General features: G+C 40.3%; 1 long non-coding RNA gene across 1 annotated transcript in view; it reads right to left on the bottom strand.

Moving 5' to 3' along the window:
- Positions 1–300: 300 nt before the first annotated feature.
- LOC131274791 (uncharacterized) overlaps positions 301–15,245 on the bottom strand; it is a 28,022-nt gene continuing 13,077 nt past the window's right edge. Inside the window, exons 2-3 of the long non-coding RNA XR_009182119.2 lie at positions 4,088–4,176; positions 301–638 (exon numbers count right to left, since the gene is read on the bottom strand). This is a non-coding gene — a long non-coding RNA (uncharacterized lncRNA). The remainder of the gene's footprint in view (positions 639–4,087; positions 4,177–15,245) is intronic.

The raw sequence follows: 15,245 nt of genomic DNA, 5'->3' as shown, positions 1-15,245 counted from the left end.
AGGTGAATGGAGCCTGGACAAAGACTACAGGTGTAGCAGTCAACCATCATTGGCAGTTCATCTTCTTCTACTAGATCTTGATAACAGAAGAGAGAAATTAAAGATTATAGTACCACATTTGACCACCTAGAAGGCCACATTGCCATATGAGAAGATTGGTTGACCTTGTGAGTATCACTCTCTGCCCCAACATATTTTTTTTCAATGAACTTGCCTGATCTAGGCCTTCTTAATGTAAACAGATTGCCAACATATGCTATTGAACAGTTAGAATTAGAAAAATCACATGCCTTGTAAATATTTTTGTTTTTTTTAACATTTATTTTTCTTTCTTTATTTTCCCCACCCTTCATTGTTGTGTGCTGGTCTGCTGTTTTTAGGAGGCACTGGAACCAAACTTGGGACCTCCCACGTGGGAAGGAAGCACCTAATTGCTTGAGCCACTTCCACTTCCTACTTTGTTGTGTCTCTCATTATGTTTCCCTCCATGTGTCTATTGCTGGGTCAGCTTGCCACTCCAGACCATCATGTCACCTTGCTTTCTTGCTCATCTTCTTCAGGAGGCACTAGGAACCAAACTCAGATCTCCCACGTGGTATCCAGGAGCTCAATCACTTGTACCACATACTTCCCTAAATCTTATGTTGTAAAAAAAAAAAAAAAAAGGAAAAGAAAAAGAAATCATAAAAAATAAATGTCCTCTGGAAAGGAGTATTGTAATTAGAACATTTAGACCATCTTTAGAATGTCATGAGGATCAATATAAATCAAGGTTTCTTCTGTAGGTTAGAAGAAGACATCAACAGTCTACCCTATACAATACTCACATGCATGTGTCCTACATTGTCTGACCTGTTTTTAAATCTGGTCCTATTATTTATCTTCTGCCTACCCTTCCATGCATTGTATCTTTCTCTCTCCTTGGCCAGCCCTTCTGCCTTCTAATTAAGCTGTAGTTCTGGCAAGATGATCCACCTTCATCCTTGAGGGCTCTGAACCTTGTTTGCCTTGCCTCTTTCAGGACATAGTTGCAACAATTGATTATTCAATGTTATTGATGAACATAAAAGTGGAAAGAGATTACCCAGTGAATTTTAGGTTCATTGGGTCCCTTTCCTAGAAGAAGTACTCTCTGCCTCTCTAACAAGACCTCTAGTTCAGAAGACCCTAAAGAGTATGAATGGGAAATGCAAATTCTGCAAGAGATAATTGGGAACAATAATTGTAGGAATCTGATACTGCTTATGAATTCCAAAAATAGATATTGGATTATGTATGTAAACTGGTCTGTCACTTTTACTTGATTAAATTATGATTAGGGCTTTGATTGGGCCACATAGTAGGGCACTGAGTTCCTTCCTCTTGGTAGGTGGAGACTCACAGATAAAAGACATGGTAAAAGACAGAGTTGGGAGTTTTTGAACTGGAGCCTGGGAAGTGAACACCAAGGAGAAGATCACCAAGAAATATTCGAGATGATTCCTTAGACATGACAGAAACCCTGGGGAGGGAGACAAAGCCAGAATAAAAAATTGAAAAAAAAACTGAACAAGGTCTCAGGGAACTAAAAGACAATAAGAGGCATGCAAACATACATTTCATGGGTGTGGCAGAAGGAGAAGAAAAGGGAAAAGGAGAAGGAATATTTGAAGAAATAATGGCAGAAAATTTCCCAACCATATGGAAGGACATAGATCGCTGTGTCCAAGAAGCACAACATACTTCAATTGAAATAAATCTGAACAGACCAACTCTGAGACACACACTAATCAGAATGTCAAATGGCAAAGACAAAGATAGAGTTGTGAGAACAGTGCAAGAAAAGCAATGAATAACATTTAAAGGAAAACCAATAAGATTGAGAGCTTTCTCTCATAAGAAACCAGGGAGACAAGAAGACAGTGTTATGATATATTTAAGATACTGCAACAGAAAACTTCCAGCCAAGAATCTTATATCTGGCAAGACTGTCTTTCAAAAATGGGGGTGAGTGGGAAACGGACTTTGGCCCAGTGGTTAGGGCATCCATCTACCATATGGGAGGTCCGCGGTTCAAACCCCGGGCCTCCTTGACCCGTGTGGAGCTGGCCATGCACAGTGCTGATGCACGCAAGGAGTGCTGTGCCACACAAGGGTGTCCCCCGCGTGGGGGAGCCCCACGGGAGTGCGCCCGTGAGGAAAGCCGCCTAGCGTGAAAAGAAAGAGCAGCCTGCCCAGGAATGGCGCCACCCACACTTCCCGTGCTGCTGACGACAGCAGAAGCGGACAAAGAAACAAGACGCAGCAAATAGACACCAAGAACAGACAACCAGGGAGGGGGGGAAATTAAATAAATAAATAAATCTTTAAAAAAAAAATGGGGGTGAGTTTAGAATATTCATAGAGAAACAGAAACTGAGAAAGTTAGTAAGCAAGAGACTGAATTTACAGGAAATACTACAGGAGTGCTAGTCTGAAAAGAAAAGACAGGAGAGAGAGGCTTGGAAGAGAGTCTAGAAATGAAGATTATATTAGAAAAAGTAGCTAAAACATCAAACGAGTGGTGCAAATAAAACGTGGCAGATAAAACCCAAAGGTCAAAATGGGTAAAATAAGAGCTGCCTTTACTGTAATAACATTGAATGTTAATGGATTAAAATCCACAATCAAGACACAGACTGGCAGAATGGATAAGAAAATATGAGCTACCTTTACACTATCTGCAAGAGACTCACCCTAGAACCAATGATACCAATAGATTGCACTATTAAAAGAAATCAAAAAAGACCTAAATAATTGGAAGAAAATTCCATGTTAACAGGTTGGAAGACTAAATCTCATTAAGATGTCAATTATACCCAAAATGATATACACATTTAATGCAATCCTGATAAAAATTCCACCAGCATTTTAAAATGCTGAATTCACTCTTTTAACAGTGCATTGTAGTTTTCTGAAAAAAAGTGCTTTACATTGTTTAAGTTTATTCCTAAATATCTGATTCTTTTAGTTGCTATTGTAAATGGATTTTTTCCTGATTTCATCCTCAGATTGCATATTACTAGCACTAGTGTATTTTTTTTTATTTCTCTCTCCTCCACCTCCCCCACACTCCAGTTGTCTTGCTCTCTGTGTCCATTCACTGTGTGTTCTTCTGTGACCACTTCTATCCTTATTAGCGGCACTGGGAATCTATGTTTCTTTTTCTTTTTGTTGTGTCATCTTGTTGTGTCAGCTCTCCATGTGTGTGGTGCCATTCTTGGGCAGGCTGCACTTTCTTTTGTGCTGGTTGTGCTGGGTGGCTCTCCTTACAGGGTGCACTCCTTGCTCGTTGGGGCTCCCCTACATGGGGGACACCCTGCGTGGCACAGCACTCCTTGCATGCATCAGCGCTGCACGTGGGCCAGCTCCACATGGGTCAAGGAGGCCCAGGGTTTGAATTGTAGACCTCCCATGTGGTCGGCGGATGCCCTATCCATTGGGCCAAGTTCACTTCCCAGCACTAGTGTCTTTTAAAGTCTCTTTCATCTGAAATAAGTACAGCTACTCCAGCTTTTCTTTTTTTTTTTTTTTTTTTTTTTGGTTACTGAATGTGTGGAATATCTTTTTCCAGTTTTTCACTTTCAAACTATTGGTATCATTGGGTTCCCAAATAGCTAGAAATATCTTAAAAAGGAAAAGTTAAGTTGGAGGACTCTCACTTTAAATGATATAATCTACCTACCATCATAAAAACAGCAGTTTATTGTGATAAAGACAGACATACAGACAAATGGAACTGAACTGATGGCTCAGAAACAGACCCTGACACCTATGGTGAAGGGATTTTTGACAAGTCTGTCAAACCCACCCAGCTCAGGCAGTACAGTTCATTCAACAAATGGTGCTGAGAGAACTGCATATCCACAGCCAAAAGAAAGAGGACCCCTATCTCACATCTTATACAAAAAGTAACTCAAAATGGATTTAAAACCCAAATATAAAAGCAAGAACCATAAAACTTCTAGAAAAAATGTTGGAAAACATCTTCAAGACCTTGTGGTAGGAGGTGGATTCTTAAAGGAGATAAGAAGAGAGGCGGGGCAAGATGATGGCTGAGTGAGCTTACCTGATAATATCTCCTGCAAAAAAGCAGCTGGGCAGCATTGGAGTTTCTTCGGGACCAGGCTGTTTCAGGATTTGCAGGACAGGAGGTGTCTGGACATTGATTTGGTGGGAAGGTAACAGAGAAAATACATCTATAAAATATAATTGAGACTCTTTACATGGAGGTCCGGACTGCACGCAGAATGCTCCCTCCTAGGTTGGGCGGAGCTGTGGCACCGGGAGCTGCCGTGGTGTTTTTTTTTTGTTGTTGTTGTTTTGGGTTTTTTTTTGGAGGCTCTGCAGTACTGGGGAATTCAAAAGCCCTGAGCGGCCTATTGGGGGGTTAATAGGACAGGAGGCGCTTGCAGACCGATTTGGGGAGACAAACGGGAGTTTTATTGCGAAGCGGGGGAATTTTTGATTGCGGCCACAAACAATAGCACTTCCGCCTAGAGCCCTGCCCCACCCACCCCCAAGCCTGGCTGCCAATCTACAGTGGACTTAAATTGATAGCAATAAAGAGACGCCACCAGGGTCTGGCAGGGTGGGAGACGTTTGGAAGCCGATTAGGGGAATATTTTGCGAAGCATGGGAATTTCGGGTTTGGACTCTGTTATTAGCGTTTCCGGCTGGAGCCCCACCCCCAAGCCTGGCTCTTATCTGCATCATTAATTTGGCTGCAGTATAGAGGTGCCCCTAGGTGGCTGTTCTGGGGGATCACAGGGTAGGAGGGGTCCTGAAGTTGAATTGGTGATACATCCACAGAATAGACTCCAGTGAGTGAGTGAATTGTGGGGTACAGACACACAGGATAGAGCTTGTGGATGTGACCTCACCCATAGGGCTGGCACCCAGCTGCAGTGATCCCTGAAGCCTGTGATGCACTGCTGTGCTCCCAGGCTCCCTGTTAACCAGACTTGAGGTTGCCAGGTCTGAGACCCCTAAACTCTGGTGGCCCACACCCCAGAGACTCACATCTCTTGAGTATTCAATATCTCAGACTTTCCATCCCTGAATCCATCACGCTCTGAGGTCCATCTGAGGTCCTTGAATGTCCTAGCCCTCAACGTTTGCATTTTTTTCTTTTCTGTTTTGTTTTGTTTTTATTTTTATTCTATTTTATTTTTTATTTTTTTTTAATGTCCTGATTGCTAACATTGCATTATCCCCTAGTATTTTCTACCAGCGTATCCCCCAAAGTCTTTTTTTTTCAGTTATTTAGGGTTTTTTTAAAAATTATTGTTATTGTGGCTATTGTGGTTGGTATATATCTTTTTTTCTTTGCCCTACCTGTTCCCCGCCCTTTACCCACCCCCTTTTTTTTCTTCCTTTTTTCTCCCCATCTTTTTTTCTCTCTCTCTCTCTCTTGTCCCTCATTTTCTTCTTATTTTATTTTATCTTAACTATACAATAGGTGCTGCGGGGAACACCTCACATTTGCTGGGTTTCCTCATCCTCCACTGCCTCATTTCTGTGTGAATAGATTTTGGCTACCTACACTATCCCCTTTCCCCTACATCTTGATATCCTCTATCATCTACTGTCTCTCCTATATTCCACTGCCCTTTCTTTGAACCACAAAGTGTCTAACTCTTAATTTCTAATACCTTTGTTTTGTTTTCTCTCTGTTATCCACTCTTGAAATGAATGCCTTTCTTTTCTCTTTTCCTCTCTCATGAAAACAACAGCTTTTTAATTCATACCATATTCCTCCAATATTCAGTCGACTACCTCATTATAGGTACTCTACCTACTGCTATAACTCTACACAACTTACATGAATCTAACATCCATCCCCCCAGATCTCATATTGTTGCTCTGTTAATATATATCACTAATACTACTTTACACTTTGTCCTTGCTTACACAATTGCCTTTCCCCAGCCCTAATACTTTCCTTTAAAGTGAACTCAACCAGCAATAAGAAATTAGAATAAGAAGAACAAAGTGACAAAGAGAAGATATAACACTTATGCAAAAACAACAGCTAATTAATCCCCAAGACTAGACAAAGAAGCTAAGGAACTGTTTAAACCTGTCAAGATAAAATGATGACCAGACAGCAACAAAAATCTACAAACCAAACCAGTAATCAGGAAAACATGGCTGAATCCAATGAACAAACTAAAAATCAGGAAGGGGAGCAGAACATCGCACAAGTAATGAAAGATCTCAGAACATTTATCACCGACAAATTTAATGAAGTAAAGGAAGAAGTTAACAACATGAAAACAACACTTGGAGGGGAAATTGCAGACATACACAAAAAGATAACAGATATGATGGGAATGAACTCCACAGTTCAAGAAATCAAAAATACACTTGCAGCAAATATCAGCAGACTTGAAGAGGCAGAGCAGAGAATTAGTGATGTGGAAGACAGTACATCGGAAATCAAACAGATAGTAGAATTGGTTGATAAGAAGATAGAAAAAAATCCAGCTAGGACTTAGGGACCTGAATGATAATGCAAAATGCTCAAGCATATGTATCATAGGCATTCCAGAAGGAGAAGAGAAGGGAAAGGGGGAAAGGGGTCAGAAGGAGTGTTGCAGGAAATAATGGCTGAAAACTTCCCAAATCTACTGAAAGAGACAGATGTACATATCCAAGAAGCACAGAGCTCCCCAATCGTCATAAACCCCAACAGGCCCACCCCAAGACATTTACTTGTCAAATTATCCAATGCTCAAGACAAAGAGAAAATTCTAAAAGCAGCAAGAGAAAAGAAAACCATCACATACAAGGGAAGCTCCATAAGATTAAGTGCTGATTTCTCATCTGAAACCATGAGGGCAAGAAGGCAGTGGTATGATATAGTCAAGGTACGAAAGGAAAAAATTTTCCAACCAAGAATACTCTATCCAGCTAAACTAGGATTCAAAAATGATGGACAGTTCAAAATATTCACAGATAAACATAAACTGAAAGAGTATGCCAACAAGAAACCTCCCCTTCAAGAAATTCTAAAGGGAGTTCTGCAGGAAGAAAGGAAAAAACAGGACAGGCAGAGTTGGAGGAAAATGTAAGAGCAACAAAAAAGACAAAAAGAGAAGGAAAAAAAAGCAAACAAAATATGACAAACACAAGTCCAATCAAAATATGGCTAACACAAATAATTCCTTGAAAGTAATAACACTGAATGTGAACAGATTAAACTCACCTATCAAAAGATTCAGACTGGGACATTGGATAAGGAAATATGACCCATCTATATGCTGTCTACAAGACACATCTTAGACCCAGAGACTCATGGAGGTTGAAAGTGAATGGCTGGAAAACAATCATACAAGCAAACAATAAGCAAAAAAAAAAGGCAGGAGTACCTATATTAATATCAGACAAAACAGACTTTAAATGCAAAACAATTGCGAGAGACAAAGAAGGATAATACATTTTAGTGAAAGGGACAATCTGTCAAGAAGATCGAACAATCATAAACATTTATACTCCTAAGAAGGGCGCCTCTAAATACGTGAGGCAAACGCTGGACAAACTAAGTGAAAGAATAGATGCATCTACAATTATAGTGGGGGATTTTAATACACCATTATCAACTCTGGACAGAACATCTCAAAAGAGAATCAATAAAGAAACAAAACATTTGAACAGTATATTAGAGGAGCTGGATCTAATACACATATATAGATCATTACACCCAAACACAGCACGATATACATTTTTCTCAAGTGCACATGAATCATTCTCCAAGATAGACCATATGCTAGGCTACAAAGAAAGGCTTAATGAATTCAAGAAGATCGAAATCATACAAAACAATATCTCTGACCACAGTGGAGTGAAGCTGGAAATTTGCAAAGGACAGAGGCCCAGATTTCACACCACAATTTGGAAATTAAACAGCATACTCTTAGAAAAACAGTGGGTCAAAGAGGAAATCTCAAAAGAAATCAATGACTACCTTGAAACAACTGATAATGATAACACAACATACCAAAATTTCTGGGATTTAGCAAAAGCAGTACTGAGAGTGAAATTTATAGCCATAAATTCATATATCAAAAAAGAAGAAAGAGCAAAAATTAAAGAACTGCACACTTGAAGGAATTAGAAAAACAACAGCAAAGTAATCCAACAGGAAGAAGAAGGAAGGAAATAACAAAGAGCAGAACTAAATGAAATAGAAAATAAGAACACTTGAAAAGATAAACAAGACCAAGAGCTGGTTTTTTGAGATCAATAAAATTGACAAACCTTTAGTGAGACTAACAAAGAAAAAAAGAGAGAAGATGCAAATACACAAAATAAGAAATGAGAAAGGTGATATCACCACTGACCCCACAGAAATAAACACTATCATAAGAGGATACTTTTTCAGAGAAAATGGACAAATTCCTAGAAACAAATAAGCAGCCCATATTGACGAAAGAAGAAATTGATGATCTTAACACCAATCACAAGTAAAGAGATAGAATCAGTCATTAAAAACCTCTCAACTAAGAAGAGCCCAGGGCCAGATAGCTTCACAGGTGAATTCTACAAAACATTCTGGAAAGAACAAACACCAATCCTGCAGAAACTCTTCCAAAAAATCAAAACAGAAGGAACATTGCCTAGCTCCTTCTATGATGCCAACATTACCTTAGTACCAAAGCCAAACAAAGATACCACAAGAAAGGAAAATTACAGACCAATTTCTCTAACGAACCTAAATGCAAAAATACTAAACAAAATACTTGCTAATCGTATTCAACAACACATTAAACGAATTATACACCACGACCAAGTGGGATTCATTCCAGGTATGCAAGGATGGTTCAACATAAGAAAATCAATCAATGTAATACACCATATAAACAGATTGAAGGAAATAAACCACATGATTATATCTATAGATGCAGAAAAAGCATTTGACAAAATACAGCACCCTTTCTTGATAAAAACACTCCAAAAGATCAGAATACAAGGAAATTTTTTGAACATGATAAAGAGTATATATGAAAAACCTACAGCCAACATTGTTTACAATGGAGAAATCCTAAAATCCTTCCCTCTAAACTCAGGAACAAGACAAGGATGCCCATTGTTTCCCCTTCTAGTTAACATTGTCTTAGAAGTACTTGCTCGAGCACTGAGGCAAGAACCAGATATAAAGGGCATTCAAATTGGAAAGGAAGAAGTCAAAATTTCATTATTTGCAGATGACATGATCCTATACATAGAAAACACTGAGAGGTCTACAACAAAGCTTCTAGAACTCATAAATGAGTTTAGTAAAGTTGCAGGTTATAAGATCAATGCACAAAAATCAGTAGCATTTCTGTACACCAATAATGAGCAAGATCAGGAGGAAATCAAGAAACAAATACTGTTCACAATAGTAAATAAAAAAACCAAATATTTAGGAATAAATTTAACTAAAGATGTAAAAAACTTATACACTGAGAACTACACAAGACTGTTCAAGGAAATCAAAGAAGACTTAAATAAATGGAAGAATATTCCTTGTTCATGGATAGGAAGACTAAATATTATTAAGATGTCTATCCTACCAAAACTGATCTACACATTCAATGCAATCCCAATAAAAATCAACACAGCCTTCTTTAAGGAACTAGAAAAACTAACTATGAAATTTATTTGGAAAGGAAAGATGCCCCGAATAGCCAAAGACATATTGAAAAAGAAAAACAAAATTGGAGGAATCACACTACCTGACTTCAAAACATACTACAAAGCTACAGTAGTGAAAACAGCATGGTATTGGCATAAGGAGAGACACACAGACCAATGGAATCGAAATGAAAGTTCTGATATAGAACCTCATATATATAGCCATATAATATTCGATAAAGCCACCAAACCCTCTCAACTGGGAGAGAATGGCCTATTCAACAAATGGTGCCTGGAGAACTGGATATCCATATGTAGAAGAATGAAAGAGGATTACCATCTCACAACTTATACAAAGGTCAACTCAAGATGGATCAAAGACCTAAATATAAGAGCCAAGACCATAAAGACCTTGGAAAGCAGTGTAGGGAAACATCTACAAGACCTTGTAATAGGAAATGGCTTCATGAATATCACACCAAAAGCACGAGCAGCAAAAGAACAAATAGATAAATGGGACTTCCTCAAAATTAAAGCCTTCTGCACCTCAAAGGAGTTTGTCAAGAAAGTAGAAAGGGAACCCACACAATGGGAGAAAATATTTGGCCACCATATATCTGATAAGAGACTTATAACTTGCATATATAAAGAACTCATATATCTTGAAAATAAAAAGATAAACAACCCATTTAAAAAATGGGGAAAAGATTTAAACAGACACTTATCCAAAGAAGAAATACAAATGGCTAAAAAGCACATGAAAAAATGCTCCAAATCTCTAGCTATCAGGGAAATGCAAATCAAAACTACAATGAGACACCATCTTACTCCCATAAGATTGGCAGCTATGAAAAAAACAGAAGAATACAAATGCTGGAGAGGATGTGAAGAAAGGGGAACACTCATCCACTGCTGGTGGGAATGCAGAAGGATCCAACCATTCTGGAGGACAGTTTGGCAGTTTCTCAAAAAACTAACCATAGATTTGCCATATGACCCAGCAATACCACTGCTGGGTATATACCAAGCAGAACTTACAACAAGGACACAAACCGATATATGTGCATCAATGTTCATAGCAGCATTGTTCACTATCGCCAAAAGTTGGAATCAACCCAAATGCCCATCAACAGATGAGTGGATCAATAAAATGTGGTATATACATACAATGGAATACTGCTTGGCTGTAAGAACAAATACACTACAAACACACGTGATAACATGGATGAATCTTGAAAACCTTATGTTGAGTGAAGCAACCCAGGCATTGAAGGACAAATACTACATGACCTCAATAATATGAAATAAGCAAGCTGCCTCAGAGAGCTAGAGACTGGAAAATAGGCTTACAGGAAATCGGGGGGTGGAGGAAGGATGTGAGCCGACGTCTGCAGGGGTGGAATCTATGATGAGCTGGTGGTAAGTATGAGCACAAAGAAGAGATAAAATGGGGGCAAGGGGTTGCCTTTGGGTGGGGTATTGTGGGTTTGAGGGGGGCTGGGGATGGGCGGATGGGTAATATTGCCCAAAAATCAGGGGGAGGGAGGGGCAACATATGAACATAGGAGAGTGTCAGGTGTTGGTTGAAAGTAAAATGCTAAGAAAATTGTATCAAAATATAATTAGGAGGGTTACCTGTTTAGAATGCTCAGAGGGGATGGTCTGATGTGGGACGGACTCCTGGGGAATGTCTGAATGCTCATTTTGTCAGGGTGGGTTGTACCATTGGGTAGAGACCCAAGTAGTGACAGTTGGGGTGGACCCACATCCTGGGGAGGACTAATGCCATCAAATAGAGGGAACTGTATCTCTCAAGAGAAAGGGTGGCTCCTAGGGCATTAGGGCAGTTGAGCAGTCAGGCCCTGAACACTGCTGTGAGGGCAAGCATGCAAAAGTTTGGCTCTCAGAACTGGCCGCCTCCGAGGTCTGAGGCATGAAATATGCCTCCCTTCGTTGGCCCCTCAGGACGAGGTATGCACATACGCCTCCCCACAGGGGAAACTCATGCAAGCCCCCTCGCACCACCTCCATCTGGGCCAATCTCAGGGCCTCCTACCTCGTAAAGACACGCCTGCTCTCTTCCACCTATCAGCGAGCTATCCAGCTCAGCCCTCTCAAATTTAAGCTCTCCCTAGTAACTACTGACCAGCCTAGTAGACGAGTTCTGCTTCTATGCCCTTATAAGGTAACAACAGCTAATCTAGCCTATCAGAACCCAATCACCCTCCACCAATCCCCTCTCTTCATACTCTATAAAACTGCTTGTACTTCCTCAATAAAGTAGACCTGCGCCATCTGCCTCGTCTCCGCAGTTGTCCGAGTCACTGTGCGTCCTCTCACGCCTGCGCCTCCCCACCCTGAGCCCCCTGTCTAGAGAAGCAGGGGCTCCTCACCTCACTGCTGCAAGTATCTCTGGACGTGGCTCCTCAGGAAATGGAGATTGGCTGTCACTGTGGGCCCCAAGGGGAGGGGAAAATGGATGTTGAATTGATGGAACCAAGGTAAATGTGGGGGTAAGAGAGGAGTTTCGCGAGAGTACACAAGGATGGATATAAAACATGTAATATTACACCAAAAACATACAGGGTACAACAAACTAATAATGTAAACCATAATGTAAAACATAGGATAACTAAAAATTTAGAAAACTGTATATCCTAAAGTATGGACCACAATGTAAGCACAGATGTCACCTTGTTTGAAAGCTATTGTCTCAGAGTCTGTACATCAGTTTAAGGAAATATGATATGAATAAGTTATAAGATTATCGCTGTGGAAGGGAAAAGGTTTTATGGTGGGTGTGTGGGAGTACTGTATATTGTAAATATGAATTACTGTGATCTAAGGCTCTTGTGAAGAGAAGCTCAATAATTAGGAAAAGAGAAAAGAAAAAGATAGGATGTAGAATTTTTCCAAATCAATACGTATTCTATATCTAACCTTTAAACTCATCGCTATATTCCATTTTACTAGTAAGGGGACCTGACATTATATTGAGCTTTGCTTTTCAGGAAGTTTTGGATCACACAGTGGTTCAACAATGGCGGCAGAGGAATACTGGTATGGGATGTTATTGACAGGCGATATATGGTTGACAGGGTGTTATACAGGGCATATGTCCAGGGTGCATGGTAATGCTTGGATATACTCATAGTGGAAACAATTAAAAACAACAGCTGGGGGGTACTGGGTTTCTGGCTGGGGGTGCTCTGTTGTGGTCCCTAGGGGAGCAGTGGCAGTGCCCCAGGTGCAATGGTAAGAACCAGGAAGGAATGAGGGTCCAACAGTGAGCCCCTGATACTAATGACTATGCTTGTGTGCCTATACACCTGAAATAAGAACAAGGCCTAGAGCAGCACTGTGCCTGGGAGTTTCCTCCTGACAGCCTTCATGTTACTCAAATGTGGCCAGTCTTGAAGCCAAACTCAGCATGTAGATGCAGTGCGTTCCCCTCAGCGTGGGACATGACACCTAGGGATGAGCCTCCCTGGCACCGAGGGATCACTACCAAATACTAGCTGATGATGCAACTAGAAAATGACCTTGAATTAACGGTTCAACGCAGACCAGCAGAATATCCCTGTCTACATATAATAACAGGAGCTTAAAATGCTGTTTGACCTAATGTAAGGGGGAAATGGAAAGGAGAAATGAGTTTATATGGCTATGAGTCTCTAAAAAAGAGTCTGGAGGTTGTCAGAAGGATTGCCCTTATGCACACCTGAGCAGAGTCTCAGAGACAGATAAAGTAGATACAACCCCAGGTATTGGTTCTTTTGAGGGCTAAAGAGACCCACGGGTTCTATGGTCATGGCAGATGGGGTTCACAGCCATGTCAGTTGGCCCGTCTTTGGAGCTGGTGTTTCTGTGTGATGGAACTGGACTCAGATGGGATCTCTTTTCACAAGACTTTCATGCTACGTTACTGGAACTGTAGTTGGTGCTGGGGTTTAAGATATATCTAGGGGATTTGAATATCTGGACTGACAATATGATAGCCACAGCCTGAACCTCAACAGACTTCACTCCTACACTCTGATTTATTGGACTTACCCCACACAGCTAACATGGAGTTGAAGAATGTCAACCACCACCCCATGGAGCCTAGAGTGCTTATAACTGAAAGCAGGAGGATTACATCCAGTATCCATGTGGAATCTAAGCCCCCTCTTGACATAGAAGTGCAATGGACACAACCAATCGAATGTCCACAAAAAAAAATGTGGCATTGGTGTGGAAAAAGTGGCCATGGTGGCTGCTGGGTGCGGGGAATGGGAGGAAGAGATGAGATGTGGAGGCGTTTTCGGGACTTGGAGTTGTCCTGGGTGGTGCTTCAGGGACAATTACTGGACATTGTAGATCCTCCCAGGGCCCACTGGATGGAACGTGGGAGAGTATGGGCTATGATGTGGACCATTGACCATGAGGTGCAGCGATGCCCAGAGATGTACTTACCAAATGCAATGGATGTGTCATGATGATGGGAGAGAGTGTTGCTGTGGGGGGGTGGGGGGTGGGGGCGGTGGGGTTGAATGGGACTTCATATTTTTTGAATGTAATATTTTTTTAAAAATGAATAAAAAAATTAAAGGAGATAAGAGGAGGACTGAGATGGACTACTGATGCTTAATGTATGTAGAAGTTTTCATTAACTTGACTGTGAAAGTGTGGAAATGTATAGAGTTGATGGTAACACATTTAGTGAGTAAAAGCCTATAAATGGCCTATAAATGGGAATGTGGCTGGAAAGTGTAGTCTAGGGATGTAAATGTCATTGAAAGAGAGCTGGAGAATAATCTAGGGACTGAGTAACACAGTAAACTACAGGTGGATGAGAACCGGAGTTGATGGTACAGATGTGAGTGTCCTTTGTGAGACAGAGCTGATGTACATCACTATTGCAGGGTGCTGGCAATGTGGAGAAGCATTGGAAAATTACAACTGGAGTGACCTATGGACTGTGGTTAACAATACTGTAATATTCATGCATCCATGCCAAAGATGTACTGTGTTGATAATAGGGATGTATGGAAAAAGTGTGCCTATGGACATGGTTAGTGGTAATAATCTGATGATACTATCTCAATCTGTAACACATGTTGCACCATGATGTGGTATGCTGGTAGAGGGGTGTTATATGAGAATTCCATATGTGCATGATTTTTTGTAAGTTCACAATTTCTTCAATAAAAATGCATTAAAAATAATAATAATAGGGTGGGTTGGTGGAAAAATACACCAAATATAAGATATGGACTATAGCTGGTAGTAAGATAGTGATGATGTTCTTTCATAATTTGTAACAAATATCTCACAACAATGCAAGGTGTTGGTGGTATGTTGATGTATGGGAATACTCTATGATGTTACGCATGTTTGTTTGTAAGTTTACAGCTTTTACTATACACTTATTGTTTATATATATTCATGAATAAATGATATAAAAATAATAATAATAGGGTGGCTTGGTTGGAAAATACACCAAATGTAAGATACTTTGGTTAGGAGTAATATTTTGAGGATGATCCTAAGTCATTAGTTAAATATGTTTCACACCAGTGCAAGGCATTGGTGGTAGGGTGAGGTATGACAGCCCTGTATGATGT

Source organism: Dasypus novemcinctus, chromosome 1 (genome assembly GCF_030445035.2).
Source record: "Dasypus novemcinctus isolate mDasNov1 chromosome 1, mDasNov1.1.hap2, whole genome shotgun sequence".
Lineage (NCBI taxonomy): Eukaryota > Metazoa > Chordata > Mammalia > Cingulata > Dasypodidae > Dasypus > Dasypus novemcinctus.
The sequence above is the reverse complement of the archived record's forward strand: the minus strand, read 5'-3'. Positions and strand labels throughout refer to the sequence as shown.